Raw genomic sequence first — 15,444 nt, forward strand, 5'->3', positions numbered from 1 at the left:
GCAGAACACCACTTCTCTCGCTTTTGATGATGTATGGACCGGCATTCTTACCTTTTCTAACACATTTTTCAGCAATTATGGTCGGAGATTCACACCTACTCACAGACGAACAACTCCGCTCCCGCATTTGATGGTGTATAGTTGGGCATTCTCACCCTTTCTCATCAGCTTTTTGCAAATTATGATCTGACATCCCTCCCTCCTGAGCTGTCACCTTATCGTGGTGGGGGAGTTTGCGTGCCCCAATGAGTCCGGGAGCTATGTTGCTCGGGGCTTTAAGCCCCTGGTAGGGTCACCCAAGGCAAGCAGATCCTAGATGAGGGACCAGACAAAGAACAGCTCAAAAGACCCCTTATGATGAACAAAAAATTTGGACCTCGTGATCCCTTGCCCGGATATGGGACACCGGGGCCTCCCCCCGGAGCCAGGCCCGGGGGTGGGGCCCGGCAGCGGGCGCCTGGTGGCCGGGTCTATGCCCATGGGGCTCGGTCGGGCATAGCCCGAAATGATGACGTGGGTCCCCCTTCCGACGGGCTCACCACCCGTGGGAGGGGCCAAGGGGGTCGGGTGCGATGTGAGCTGGGTAGCGGCCGAAGGCAGAGGCCTTGGCGGTCTGATCCTCGGCTACTGAAGCTAGCTCTTGGGACGTGGAATGTCACCTCTCTGTTGGGGAAGGAGCCGGAGCTGGTGCGCGAGGCTGAGCGGTTCCGGCTAGATATAGTCGGACTCACCTCGACGCACGGCTTGGGCTCTGGAACCAGTCCTCTTGAGAGGGGTTGGACTCTCTTCCACTCTGGAGTTGCCCGTGGTGAGAGGCGCAGAGCAGGTGTGGGCATACTTATTGCCCCCCGGCTGTGTGCCAGTACATTGGGGTTTACCCCAGTGAACGAGAGGGTAGCCTCCCTCCGCCTTCGGGTGGGGGGACGAGTCCTGACTGTTGTTTGTGCCTATGCGCCAAACAGCAGTTCAGAGTACCCACCCTTTTTGGAGTCTCTGGGGGAGGCACTGGAGAATGCTCCTACCGGAGACTCCCTCGTTCTGCTGGGGGACTTCAATGCTCACGTGGGCAATGACAGTGAGACCTGGAGGGGTGTGATTGGGAGGAACGGCCCCCCCGATCTGAACCAGAGTGGTGTTATGTTGTTGGACTTCTGTGCTGGTTATGGACTGTCCATAACGAACACCATGTTCAGACATAAGGGTGTCCATATGTGCACTTGGCACCAGGACACCCTTGGCCGCAGTTCGATGATCGACTTTGTGGTTGTATCATCGGACTTGCGGCCGTATGTCCTGGACACTCGGGTGAAGAGAGGGGCGGAGCTGTCAACTGATCACCACCTGGTGGTGAGTTGGCTCCGCTGGTGGGGGAGGATGCCGATCAGACCTGGCAGGCCCAAACGTATTGTGAGGGTCTGCTGGGAGCGTTTGTCAGAATCCCCCGTCAGAAGGAGCTTTAACTCCCACCTCCGGCAGAGCTTCAACCATATCCCGGGGGAGGTGGGGGACATTGAGTCCGAATGGGCCATGTTCCGTGACTCCATTGCCGAGGCAGCTGATCGGAGTTGTGGCCGTAAGGTGGTCGGTGCCTGTCGTGGCGGCAACCCTCGAACCTGCTGGTGGACACCAGTGGTGAGGGAAGCCGTCAAGCTGAAGAAGGAGTCCTATCGGGCCTTTTTGGCCAGTGGGACCCTGGAAGCAGCTGATAGGTACCGACAGGCCAGACGGGCTGCGGCTTCGGCGGTTGCTGAGAAAAAAACTCGGGCCTGGGAGGAGTTCGGTGAGACCATGGAGAACGATTTCCGGACGGCCTCGAAGAGATTCTGGTCCACCATCCGGCGTCTCAGGGGGGGGAAGCGGCTCACAGTCAACACTGTTTACAGTGGGGACGGGGCTTTGCTGACCTCAACTAGGGATGTTGTGAGTCGGTGGGGGGAGTACTTCGAGGAACTCCTCAATCCTACCAACACGTGCTCGGAAGAGGCAGAGTCGGAGAGCTCGGAGACGGGGCCTCCCATTTCTGGGGCTGAGGTTGCCGAGGTGGTCAAAAAGCTCCTCGGTGGCAAGGCCCCGGGGGTGGATGAGGTCCGTCCTGAGTTTCTCAAGGCTCTGGATGTTGTAGGGCTGTCTTGGCTGACACGCCTCTGCAGCATCGCGTGGACATCGGGGACAGTGCCTCTGGACTGGCAGATTGGGGTGGTGGTCCCCCTCTTTAAAAAGGGGGACCGGAGGGTGTGTTCCAACTATAGGGGTATCACACTCCTCAGCCTCCCTGGTAAGGTCTATTCGGGGGTATTGGAGAGGAGGATCCGTCGGATAATCGAGCCTCGGATTCAGGAGATGCAGTGTGGCTTTCGTCCTGGCCGTGGAACAGTGGACCAGCTCTATACCCTCGGCAGGATCCTGGAGGGTGCATGGGAGTTCGCCCAACCAGTCTACATGTGTTTTGTGGACTTGGAGAAAGCGTTCGACCGTGTCCCTCGTGGAGTCCTGTGGGGGGTGCTCCGGGAATATGGAGTGCCGGACCCCTTGATAGGGTCCGTTCGGTCTCTGTATGACCGGTGCCAGAGTTTGGTCCGCATTGCCGGCAGTAAGTCGGATACGTTTCCGGTGAGAGTTGGACTCCGTCAGGGCTGCCCTTTGTCACCGATTCTGTTCCTAACTTTTATGGACAGAATTTCTAGGCGCAGCCAGGGCGTTGAGGGTGTCCGATTTGGCGACCTCAGAATCGGGTCTCTGCTTTTTGCAGATGGTGTGGTTCTGTTAGCGTCGTCAGGCCGTGACCTTCAGCTCTCACTGGAGCGATTCGCAGCCGAGTGTGAAGCGGCTGGGATGAGAATCAGCACCTCCAAATCCGAGACTATGGTTCTCAGCCGGAAAAGGGTGGAATGCTCTCTCCGGGTCGGGAATGAGATCCTTCCCCAAGTGGAGGAGTTCAAGTATCTCGGGGTCTTGTTCACGAGTGAGGGACGAATGGAGCGGGAGATTGACGGGCGGATCGGTGCGGCGTCTGCAGTGTTGTGGGCTCTGCACCGACCCGTCGTTGTGAAGAGGGAGCTGAGCCAGAAGGCGAAGCTCTCTACTTACTGGTCAATCTACGTTCCCATCCTCACCTATGGTCACGAGTTGTGGGTAGTGACCGAAAGAACAAGATCGCGAATACAAGCGGCCGAAATGGGTTTCCTCCGCAGGGTGTCTGGGCTCTCCCTTAGAGATAGGGTGAGAAGCTCAGTCATCCGGGAGGGGCTCGGAGTAGAACCGCTGCTCCTCCGCATTGAGAGGAGTCAGATGAGGTGGCTCGGGCATCTGGTTAGGATGCCCCCTGGGCGCCTCCCTGGGGAGGTGTTCCGGGCACGTCCCACTGGGAGGAGACCCCGGGGAAGACCCAGGACACGCTGGAGAGACTATGTCTCTCGGCTGGCCTGGGAACGCCTCGGGGTCCCCCCGGAAGAGCTGGAGGAAGTGGCCGGGGACAGAGACGTCTGGGTTTCTCTGCTCAAGCTGCTGCCCCCGCGACCCGACCCCCGGATAAGCGGCAGATGATGGATGGATGGATGGATCTGACATCCACACCTACTTGCAGTCGAACAGTTCTGCTCCCGCTTTTGATTATGTTTGGTTGGATATTCGAACCTTTTCTTAACTGCTTTTTACAAACTTTGGTTGGACGTTCACACCTTCTTGTAGCCGAACACATCTACAGCTGCTTTTGATGATGTATGGTTGGGCATTCGCACCATTTTTTTCCCCTTTTTTCAGGAATTATGGGTGGATATTCACACCTTCTTGCAGCGGAACACCTCCTCTCCCACTTATGATCATGTGCGGTTTGATTTTCGAAATTTTTACTTTCATGTTTTCTAGCAATTATTGATGGACATTCAGACCTTCTTGCAGCTGAACACCTCCGCTCCCGCTTCTGATCATACATTGTTGGGCATTCGCACCTTGTCTTACCAGATTTTTACAAACTTTAGTCGAACATTCACACCTTCTTGCAGCTGAACACCTCCGCTCCCGCTTTTGATGGTGTAAAGTCGGGCTTTCGAGCCTTTTCTTACCCGGTTTTTAGAAATTATGGCTGGACATTCAGACCTTGCAGCCAAACACCTCCGCTCCCTCTTTTGATCATACATGGCAAATGGATTTAATTTTAACAAGTCAGGGGTGAAACTGTTCACCTCCAACATATTTTATTTCCTACGTCATCCATCTGTGCTCGGGGCCAAGGCTGAGATAAACAAGGAGTTATCTCATAGAGAGGAACAAACAAATCCCAGCAGAAACCTTGAGGAGGAACTCCATCTGCCCCCACCCAAGAGGAACTTTGGAAAGGAGAGACATCAGAGGCAAGAAGAGAGGTCTTTATTTGCCCCAAACCCTCTCAACAGCACTAATGACCAGGACCAGGGACCAGGACCAGGACCTTCCCCAGCCCCCCAAACCCCTGACAGGTCATTGTGCTCCTCACCCTCCCTTTCTCCCTCCTCCTCCCCTCACCTGAAATTCACTGAGGAGATGATGGAACGGGTCAATGCTGGGCTTAGATCTACCCCCCAGCCCAATCCCTTTTTATCCCCCATAAACCCCCCACCAAAGCGGCCAAAGGTTCCCCGCCGAGCCCCGCCCCTACTAGAGCAGCCGAAGCGACGGAGCCCAGCCCCACCCCCTTCTGTCCCTTCACGCTGCCACCATGTACTGTCTCCGCAGTCTGATGTGTGATGTGTGAGGGGTCCAGGCTGTGTGAATTCTGACAGTCGTGACTTTTCCCAGGACAAGCTGGGACCCTGTTTATTAGAAGATCTTAAAATTTCTGTACTTTTAGGTGACAGAAGGAGAAATGTGACCCAGTCAAAACACAGAGAGTTGCACTCAAAAAGATCTTTAAATAAAGTAAACATACCTTGTGTGCCACAGACTGCACCCAAACACGAGGGGGCAAATAATACCTCTAAAACACTTAAGTTGGCTTTATTAAATGTTAGGTCTTTAGCTGGGAAAACATTCTTAATTGATGATTTTATCACTGAGCACACCCTGGATTTTATGTTTTTAACTGAAACTTGGTTGGAACAAAATAACAGTGCTGCTGTTCTTATTGAGTCAACCCCTCCTGGTTACAGTTTTATCAGCGAGGCCAGAGTGAGCAGGAGAGGAGGAGGGGTCGCAGTCTTATTCAATGAATCCTTTCAATGTAAGCAGTTATCTCCTGGAAGTTTTCAGTCCTTTGAATATATGGCTATACAGGTGAAGGCCTCACCCAGTGTCCTGTTTCTGAATATTTACAGGCCCCCTAAATACTGTTCAGATTTTTCTGAAGACCTCAGTGAACTGCTGTCTATGATCTGTGTTGATTTTGACTGTATAATTATTGTTGGTGATTTTAACATCCATATGGACAATCCTCAGGACAGAGGGACTAAAGACCTGAGTAACACTCTGGACAACTTTGGGCTGACTCAGCATATAACAGAGCCTACGCACAATAGGGGGCACACTCTAGACTTAGTGATCTCCAAGGGTCTAAGCATTTCAAAGATTACTGTGTCTGATGTGGGCCTGTCTGACCATTCCTGTGTTTTCTTTGAGAGTACGATTTCAGTGCACACAAATGTCTCAACAGCAGTGATCTCAAAACTGAAAACAGTAGTAAGATCTTTAACCAGGTTTTCTCCTTAGCACCTGCCCTGTCCGGGGGTTCAGTCAGTGAGCTCGTCAGTAGCTTTAATACTAAAATGTTAAATGTTATGGATACTATTGCTCCCATTAAGGTGAAGGTTATCTCTGGAAGGAAGAAGTCTCCATGGCGAAATTCCACACTGGTGAAAAATGGGAAAAGAGTGTGTCGGAAAGCTGAGCGCCGATGGAGAAAAACAAATCTCCAGGTTCATTATGACATCTATAAAGAGAAACTTCACTCTTATAATTTACAACTGAGGAATGCAAGGAAATCCTACTTCCCTGACATCATCACCAAAAACAGTCATAATGCTCGGGCCTTATTTGCTACAGTTGACAGGCTAACAAACCCTCCTGTGTCAGTGGCAAATGAACTCCATTCCACCATGGCCTGCAATGACTTTGCCAAATTCTTCATAGACAAAGTCCAAAATATTAGACAAGCAGTTGGTACATCAGCAGCAGGTTCAGCATATGTACTGTGTCCACCGAAAACCGGTTTAAACACCATGACACTATTTCAACCCATTAACAGTAAAGACCTGGAGGACATCTTACGTCACCTGAAGTCCTCCTCTTGCTGTTTAGACATCCTACCAACAGGTTTTTTCAAAGGGGTCTCAAAGACTTTGGAGTCAGACCTGTTACTGATTGTGAACCTGTCCTTAACGTCAGGTGTGTTTCCAGAGCCACTAAAAACAGCTGTAATTAAACCTCTGCTGAAAAAGGACAATCTTGATAAGACGCAAATGAACAACTACAGGCCCATCTCAAATCTCCCATTTTTAAGTAAGATCATTGAAAAAGCGGTTTTTCAACAGCTTAATTACTTTTTAACACAAAATAACTGCTATGATACCTTCCAGTCAGGCTTTAGACAGCACCACAGCACTGAGACTGCTCTGACCAAAGTGTTTAATGACATATGTCTGAATACAGACAGTGGAAAAATGTCAGTCTTAGTTTTACTGGATCTCAGTGCTGCCTTTGATACAGTTGACCACAATATATTACTCAAACAACTGGAGAACTGGGCTGGTCTTTCCGGAACTGTACTAAACTGGTTCAAAACATACTTAGAGAACAGGAAGTACTTTGTGTCAATAGGTAACTTTACATCTGAGCAGACAAGAATCACAAGTTCCCCAAGGTTCCATCCTGGGACCTCTTCTGTTTAACATCTACATGCTCCCACTGGCACAGATTATAAAAAACAACCAAATAAACTACCATAGCTATGCAGATGACACACAGATGTATATAACAATGTCACCAGGAGACAGAGGGCCTGTACAGGCCCTTGGAAAATGCATTGAGGAGATTAATGACTGGATGTGCCACAACTTCCTCCAGCTAAACAAAAACAAAACTGAGGTAATTGTCTTTGGAGCCAAAGATAAACGATTGAAAGTCACCACAGAGCTTCAATCTATAAATCTAAAAACGACCAACCAGGCCAGAAATCTGGGTGTAGTGATGGACTCAGACCTAAATTTGGACAAACACATTAAGGCATTAACAAAGTCAGCCTACTATCACCTTAAGAATATATCAAGGCTAAAAGATCTGATGTCTCAGCAGGACCTGGAAAAACTAGTCCATGCATTCATCTTTAGTAGGCTTGATTATTGTAATAGCATCTTTACAGGTCTGCCTAAAAAGTCAGTTAGACAACTGCAGCTCATCCAGAACTCAGCTGCTCGAGTCCTCACTAAGACCAAAAAAGTGGAGCACATCACAGTCCAGCTCTCAAGTCTTTACACTGGCTGCCTGTCCATCAGAGGATAGACTTTAAAGTTCTGATGCTGGTCTATAAAGCTCTGAATGGTCAAGGACCAAAATACATCAGTGACCTCCTGACCCACTATGAACCTTCCAGACCCCTCAGGTCATCTGGATCCGGTATTTTATCAGTTCCCAGAGTCAAAACCAGACATGGAGAAGCTGCATTCAGCTTCTATGCTCCACATGTCTGGAACAAAGTCCCAGAAAGCCTCAGATCAGCTGAAACACTCAGTGTATTTAAGTCCAGGTTGAAGACACATCTATTTTCAGCTGCATTTGAATAAGCTTGAGTTTCAAAACGGAATCATGTTTTAACTATTGATTTTATCTTTCATATATATAATTTTTTCTGATTTTATCTATTGTTCTTATTTCCTTCTTTTGTTTAAATTTTAAATCATGCTTTTTATTTCTTCTGTTTTAATGTCTCTGTGAAGCACTTTGAATCACCTTGTTGTTGAATTGTGCTATACAAATATACTTGCCTTGTCTTGCCTTGCCTTACATTGTCGGGCATTCGCACCTTGTCTTACCCGCTTTTTACAAACTATAGTCAGACATCCACACCTTCTTGCAGCTGAACCACCTCCGCTTACTGTTTTGATCATGTATGGTCTGGCAATACTACCTTTTCTTACCCGTTTGTGAGTAATTATGGCTGGACATTCACACCTACTTTCAGCAGAACACCACCTCTCTCGCTTTTGATGATGTATGGACCGGCATTCTTACCTTTTCTAACACATTTTTCAGCAATTATGTTCGGAGATTCACACCTACTCACAGACGAACAACTCCGCTCCCGCATTTGATGGTGTATAGTCGGGCATTCTCACCCTTTCTCATCAGCTTTTTGCAAATTATGATCTGACATCCACACCTACTTGCAGTCGAACAGTTCTGCTCCCGCTTTTGATTATGTTTGGTTGGATATTCGAACCTTTTCTTAACTGCTTTTTACAAACTTTGGTTGGACGTTCACACCTTCTTGTAGCCGAACACATCCACAGCTGCTTTTGATGATGTATGGTTGGCCATTCGCACCTTTTTTTTACCCATTTTTCAGGAATTATGGGTGGATATTCACACCTTCTTGCAGCTGAACACCTCCTCTCCCACTTATGATCATGTGCGGTTTGATTTTAGAAATTTTTACTTTCATGTTTTCTAGCAATTATTGATGGACATTCACACCTTCTTGCAGCTGAACACCTCCTCTCCCACTTATGATCATGCGCGGTTTGATATTAGAAATTTTTACTTTCATGTTTTCTAGCAATTATTGATGGACATTCAGACCTTCTTTGCAGCTGAACACCTCCGCTACCGCTTTTGATCATACATTGTCGGGCATTCATAACTTGTCTTACCAGATTTTTACAAACTTTAGTCGAACATTCACACCTTCTTGCAGCTGAACACCTCCGCTCCCGCTTTTGATGGTGTAAAGTCGGGCTTTCGAGCCTTTTCTTACCCGGTTTTTAGAAATTATGGTTGGATATTCAGACCTTGCAGCCGAACACCTCCGCTCCCTCTTTTGATCATACATTGTCGGGCATTCGCACCTTGTCTTACCCGCTTTTTACAAACTATAGTCAGACATTCACACGTTGCAGCTGAACCACCTCCGCTCCCTGTTTTGATCATGTATGGAGTGGCAATACTACCTTTTCTTACCCATTTGTGAGTAATTATGGCTGGACATTCACACCTACTTGCAGTCGAACAGCTCTGCTCCTGCTTTTGATTTTGTTTGGTTGGATATTCGAACCTTTTCTTAACTGCTTTTTACAAACTTTGGTCGGACGTTCACACCTTCTTGCAACCGAACACCTCCGCTTCCGCTTTTGATGGTATATATTCGGGAATTCGAACATTATCTTACCCGTTTTTTACAAACCATGGTCGGACTTTCACACCTTCTTGTAGCCGAACAACTCCACTCCCGCTATTGATTGTATACAGTCGTGTAGTTTAACCTTTTCTTACCCGCTTTTTACCAACTATGGTCGGACATTCACACCGTCTACAGCGGAACACCTCCGCTTCCGCTTTTGATGGTGTATAGTCGGGCATTCGAACCTTTTCTTACCCGCTTTTTACAAACTATGGTCGGACATTCAAACCTTCTTGTAGCCGAAAAGCTCCGCTCCCTCTTTTGATCATACATTGTCGGGCATTTGCACCTTTTCTTACCCGCTTTTTACAAACCATGGTCGGACTGTCACACCTTCTTGTAGCCGAACACATCTGCTCCCGCTATTGATTGTGTACAGTCGGGTTTTTTTTAACCTTTTCTTACCCGCTTTTTACCAACTCTGGTCGGACATTCACACCTTCTTACAGCGGAACACCTCCGCTCCCTCTTTTGATGGTGTATGTTCGGGCATTCGAACCTTTTCTTACCCGCTTTTTACAAACTATGCTCGGACATTCAAACCTTCTTATAGCCGAACACATCCACTCCTGCTTTTGATGATGTGTGGTTGGGCATTCGAACCCACTTCTTGCCCGCTTTTCATTAATTATGGGTGGACATTCACACCTTGTCGCAGCCAAACACCTCCGCTCCCTGTTTTGATCACGTATGGTTGGACATTCGCACCTTTTCTCATCCGCTTTTTGCAAACTATGGTCAGCAATTCACAGCTTCCTCTCCACCATACTTGTATGGTGGGATATTCACACCCACTTGCATCCGAAGACCTCCGCCCCCACTTTTGTTGATATTTAGTCGGTCATTCGCACCTTACCCGCTTTTGGCAAACTATGGCCTTCTTGCAGCCAAACACCTCTGATCTCGCTTTTGATGATGTAAGGTTGGGCATTCAGACCTTGCTTCCCCTGCTTTTCACCAAATATAGTCGGACATTCACACCTTCTTGCAGCCGAACTCTTCCGCTCCACCTTTTAGTGTTCTATCACACCTTTTTTTCACGGCATTTTATAGATTATGGTTGGAAATTCTCAACCACTCTCATCCGAAGACCTCTCCTCCCGCTTTTGTTAATATATTTGAACTTTAGTCGGACATTCACACCTTCTTGCAGCTGAACCACCTCCGCTCCCTGTTTTGATCATGTATGGTCTGGCAATACTACTTTTTCTTACCCGTTTGTGAGTAATTATGGCTGGACATTCACACCTACTTTCAGCAGAACACCACCTCTCTCGCTTTTGATGATGTATGGACCGGCATTCTTACCTTTTCTAACACATTTTTCAGCAATTATGGTCGGAGATTCACACCTACTCAAAGACAAACAACTCCGCTCCCGCATTTGATGGTGTATAGTCGGGCATTCTCACCCTTTCTCATCAGCTTTTTGCAAATTATGATCTGACATTAACACCTGCTTTTGATGATGTATGGTTGGGTATTCGCACCTTTATTTCCCATTTTTCAGCAATTATGGGTGGACATTCACACCTTCTTGCAGCTGAACACCTCCTCTCCCACTTATGATCATGTGCGGTTTGATTTTCGAAATTTTTACTTTATTTTTTTCTAGCAATTGATGGACATTCAGACCTTCTTGCAGCTGAACACCTCCGCTCCCGCTTTTGATCATACATTGTCGGGCATTCGCACCTTGTCTTACCAGATTTTTACAAACTTTAGTCGAACATTCACACCTTCTTGCAGCTGAACACCTCCGCTCCCTCTTTTGATTATACATTGTCGGGCATTCGCACCTTGTCTTACCCGCTTTTTACAAACTATAGTCAGACATTCACACGTTGCAGCTGAACCACCTCCGCTCCCTGTTTTGATCATGTATGGTCTGGCAATACTACCTTTTCTTACCCGTTTGTGAGTAATTATGGCTGGACATTCACACCTACTTTCAGCAGAACACCACCTCTCTCGCTTTTGATGATGTATGGACCGGCATTCTTACCTTTTCTAACACATTTTTCAGCAATTATGGTCGCAGATTCACACCTACTCACAGACAAACAACTCCGCTCCCGCATTTGATGGTGTATAGTCGGGCATTCTCACCCTTTCTCATCAGCTTTTTGCAAATTATGATCTGACATCCACACCTACTTGCAGTCGAAGAGTTCTGCTCCCGCTTTTGATTATGTTTGGTTGGATATTCGAACCTTTTCTTAACTGCTTTTTACAAACTTTGGTTGGACGTTCACACCTTCTTGTAGCCGAACACATCCACAGCTGCTTTTGATGATGTATGGTTGGGCATTCGCACCTTTTTTTTACCCATTTTTCAGGAATTATGGGTGGATATTCACACCTTCTTGCAGCTGAACACCTCCTCTCCCACTTATGATCATGTGCGGTTTGATTTTCGAAATTTTTACTTTAATTTTTTCTAGCAATTATTGATGGACATTCAGACCTTCTTGCAGCTGAACATCTCCGCTCCCGCTTTTGATCATACATTGTCGGACATTCATACCTTGTCTTACCAGATTTTTACAAACTTTAGTCGAACATTCACACCTTCTTGCAGCTGAACACCTCCGCTCCCGCTTTTGATGGTGTAAAGTCGGGCTTTTGAGCCTTTTCTTACCCGGTTTTTAGAAATTATGGTTGGACATTCAGACCTTGCAGCCGAACACCTCCGCTCCCTCTTTTGATTATACATTGTCGGGCATTCGCACCTTGTCTTACCCGCTTTTTACAAACTATAGTCAGACATTCACACGTTGCAGCTGAACCACCTCCGCTCCCTGTTTTGATCATGTATGGTCTGGCAATACTACCTTTTCTTACCCGTTTGTGAGTAATTATGGCTGGACATTCACACCTACTTTCAGCAGAACACCACCTCTCTCGCTTTTGATGATGTATGGACCGGCATTCTTACCTTTTCTAACACATTTTTCAGCAATTATGGTCGCAGATTCACACCTACTCACAGACAAACAACTCCGCTACCGCATTTGATGGTGTATAGTCGGGCATTCTCACCCTTTCTCATCAGCTTTTTGCAAATCATGATCTGACATTCACACCTACTTGCAGTCGAAAAGCTCTGCTCCCGCTTTTGATTATGTTTGGTTGGATATTCGAACCTTTTCTTAACTGCTTTTTACAAACTTTGTTCGGAGGTTCACGTCTTCTTGAAGCCGAACACCTCCGCTTCCGCTTTTGATGGTGTACAGTCGGGCATTTTAACCTTTTCTTACCCGCTTTTTACCAACTATGGTCGGACATTCACACCTTCTTGCAGCTGAACACCTCCGCTCCCGCTTTTGATGGTGTATAGTCGGGCTTTCGAGCCTTTTCTTCCCCGGTTTTTACAAATTATGGTTGGACATTCAGACCTTGCAGCCGAAAACCTCCGCTCCCTCTTTTGATCATACATTGTTGGGCATTCGCACCTTGTCTTACGCGCTTTTTACAAACTTTAGTCAGAAATTCACACCTTGCAGCTGAACCACCTCCGCTCCCTGTTTTGATCATGTATTGTCTGGCAATACTACCATTTCTTACCCGTTTGTGAGTAATCTTCTAAAAGGTCATACCTGTCATTTTTTCCATTGAAACCATAAATATTTAAGAGGTTAAAGTCTTGCCCCATAAAATTCAAGTGTGCTAAAAGTGCCCGTCCGTCTCGCACCAGAACATGCGGATTTTTAATTAGAATGGCCACACCATCATTTTTAATTTGATTTGAGCCACTCCATATCGATAAATTGGGCCACATTTCCTCCCATTGTCTATGGTTTTTCAAAAAAGGTAGTCCACATTCTTGTATTAAAAACACATCTGATTTTATGGAGTCTAAGAAGGATATAATACTCTGGGCTCTTGTCTTTGATTTCACACTTCTCACATTTAGTGTTGAGAAGGTGAGAACCATTAAAAGGATAAAGGAAAGTAGGTATGTCATTTTCGTTTTTCTAAGTTATCAAAACAAATTACACACTCAGGTTATTTCTTGGGAAACTAGCTCTCCTTTTCGGACTCTCGTGTTGGCCTCTGATGCAATGTTGCATTTAACTTTGAGTCCCTGGGGGTTGATTGCAGAGCTAAAGGGAATCAGAGGACAACTCAGATGCCGTCCTCCTCGGCTGTTGACCTTCGGGGAGGTGAGTACCTTCACTAGACTCACCTGTCTGCTCTTCCTCCTCATTTAGCTTAGCTCCACCCTCTGCCTGTGAATTCTCACAGACTTCAGCACTGAGTGGTGAGGCCTCTACAGGCCCCTCTCCTTTTTGCTCCTCACTTCCAATCCAAGCTTTTAGCGGGAAGTTTGAATTTATTGGGTCAACCTCTTCACTTTGTTCACCAACTGCCACCTCTGGTCCTTCTCTTTGTTGGCTTGACTGTGGCTTTACCGTCTTTAATTTGTTGGCAAAAGATTTAGGGCAATCTCAGAAGAGGTGATTTAATTCTCCACAGAGATTACATTTCCTGCCATTTGGACACTCTCCAAAAGTGTCCCCAATTTCTCTGCACTTCCCACATATCACCTTGGTACAAGCCTCAACCAGGTGCCCATGCTCACCACACTTGCGGCAGAGCTTGGGCTGCCCCTGGTACTGGATGTAACCTCGGTTTTCGAGGTGGCCAGAGTGTCACTTTGCATCTCCGCCCACCCGCTGCACTGAGCACTCTTCAGCCCTTTTAAATGGTATAACTTTGCACTCCCGCACGCTCCAGCGAGCACCATTCAAGCAACAACTTTGCACTCCAGCTTCAAACATCGGCACAGTCGCAACAAGTAAGGCAACTCTACTCAGAGAAGTCACTCTGCACAGTAACAAGATTTCTTTTGCACAGACAGAAAGGGCTTCACCCGCAAAGGTAAAGCCTGCCAAAAATAGCAACAACTCATTAGTGCTGCTCTCCACGGAAGTCTTTAGTAAAAGGCGAAAGACTTGTACATTATGAAGAGAAACCAGAGTACGATTATCTGTCACTGCGGGAGCAGGGCATCAGGCTAGTTGGCATAGCCACCTTCCCCATGGTGAGCTTTGCTTGGTTGAGACGCTTGCTCCCCCTCCTTGCTCCTCGGCTGACCAAGTAGGAAAAATCGGGCCCTATTCGATGGCTGCCTTGTCTTTTACTCTGTGCAAAAGACAAGGCAGCCACAAACACCACGGGAACACCGTATTGAGGCTTTGTTCTGACCGCTCATTCAGTGTCGCGTTTCTTTCAAGCAATTCTCCCGGTTAGCCCGCACTCGGCTCGCCCCCAGAGCTGTGTTAAAGTCTACTTCGCATTCACTCTCTTTTCTCAGCAGACTAAAAGAAAGTTTCATCTTGGGCTCCCTGAAACTTCCATCCTGCACCACTGTTTGCTTTTTCACAAGAGCAGAGAAGAGCGCACCGTTCCCAGCGGCACTGCAGTACCGGGTCGATGCTTGGAGTGAACGGAGCAAGCTCCTTTTTCAACTCCTATTGCTAAAAATCCATTTAATATGTAGTCCTCGTACAAAGGCCATATCAGATATTAAACTGATAAGAACAGGTACTACACTTGATCTTAGCCAAAAGGCCGAGAAGCGATAACTGTCCACTGGTTCACGTCCGAGGGCCCTTCCTGGCACAATGCACACTTGTAGCGGTGTTCTTTTTATGGCCATAGGTGGCCAGAGTGTCACTTTGCACCTCCGCCCACCCGCTGCACTGAGCACTCTTCAGCCCTTTTAAATGGTATAACTTTGCACTCCCGCACGCTCCAGCAAGCACCATCCAAGCAACAACGTTGCACTCCAGCTTCAAACATCGGCACAGTCGCAACAAGTAAGGCGACTCTACTCAGAGAAGTCACTCTGCACAGTAACAAGATTTCTTTTGCACAGACGGAAAGGGCTTCACCCGCAAAGGTAAAGCCTGCCAAAAATAGAAACAACTCATTAGTGCTGCTTTCCACGGAAGTCTTTAGTAAAAGGCGAAAGACTTGTACGTTATGAAGAGAAACCAGAGTACGATTATCCGTCACTGCGGGAGCAGGGCATCAGGCTAGTTGGCATAGCCACCTTCCCCATGGTGAGCTTTGCT

At 47.4% G+C, this 15,444-nt stretch overlaps 3 non-coding genes across 3 annotated transcripts; all 3 read right to left on the reverse strand.

Moving 5' to 3' along the window:
• Nucleotides 1-14,234: 14,234 nt before the first annotated feature.
• On the reverse strand, nucleotides 14,235-14,348 carry LOC140308269 (U5 spliceosomal RNA). The gene has a single exon (XR_011916231.1). It is a non-coding gene; the product is annotated as a U5 spliceosomal RNA (small nuclear RNA).
• Nucleotides 14,349-14,759: 411 nt separating this feature from the next.
• Nucleotides 14,760-14,950, reverse strand: LOC140307891 (U2 spliceosomal RNA). Its single transcript, XR_011915914.1, has one exon. It is a non-coding gene; the product is annotated as a U2 spliceosomal RNA (small nuclear RNA).
• A 308-nt stretch (nucleotides 14,951-15,258) lies between these two features.
• On the reverse strand, nucleotides 15,259-15,372 carry LOC140308119 (U5 spliceosomal RNA). Its single transcript, XR_011916094.1, has one exon. It is a non-coding gene; the product is annotated as a U5 spliceosomal RNA (small nuclear RNA).
• Nucleotides 15,373-15,444: the final 72 nt, after the last annotated feature.

This window comes from Leuresthes tenuis, unplaced genomic scaffold (genome assembly GCF_036924035.1).
Source record: "Leuresthes tenuis unplaced genomic scaffold, fLeuTen1.0.hap1 SCAF_5, whole genome shotgun sequence".
Taxonomy (NCBI): Eukaryota; Metazoa; Chordata; class Actinopteri; order Atheriniformes; family Atherinopsidae; genus Leuresthes; species Leuresthes tenuis.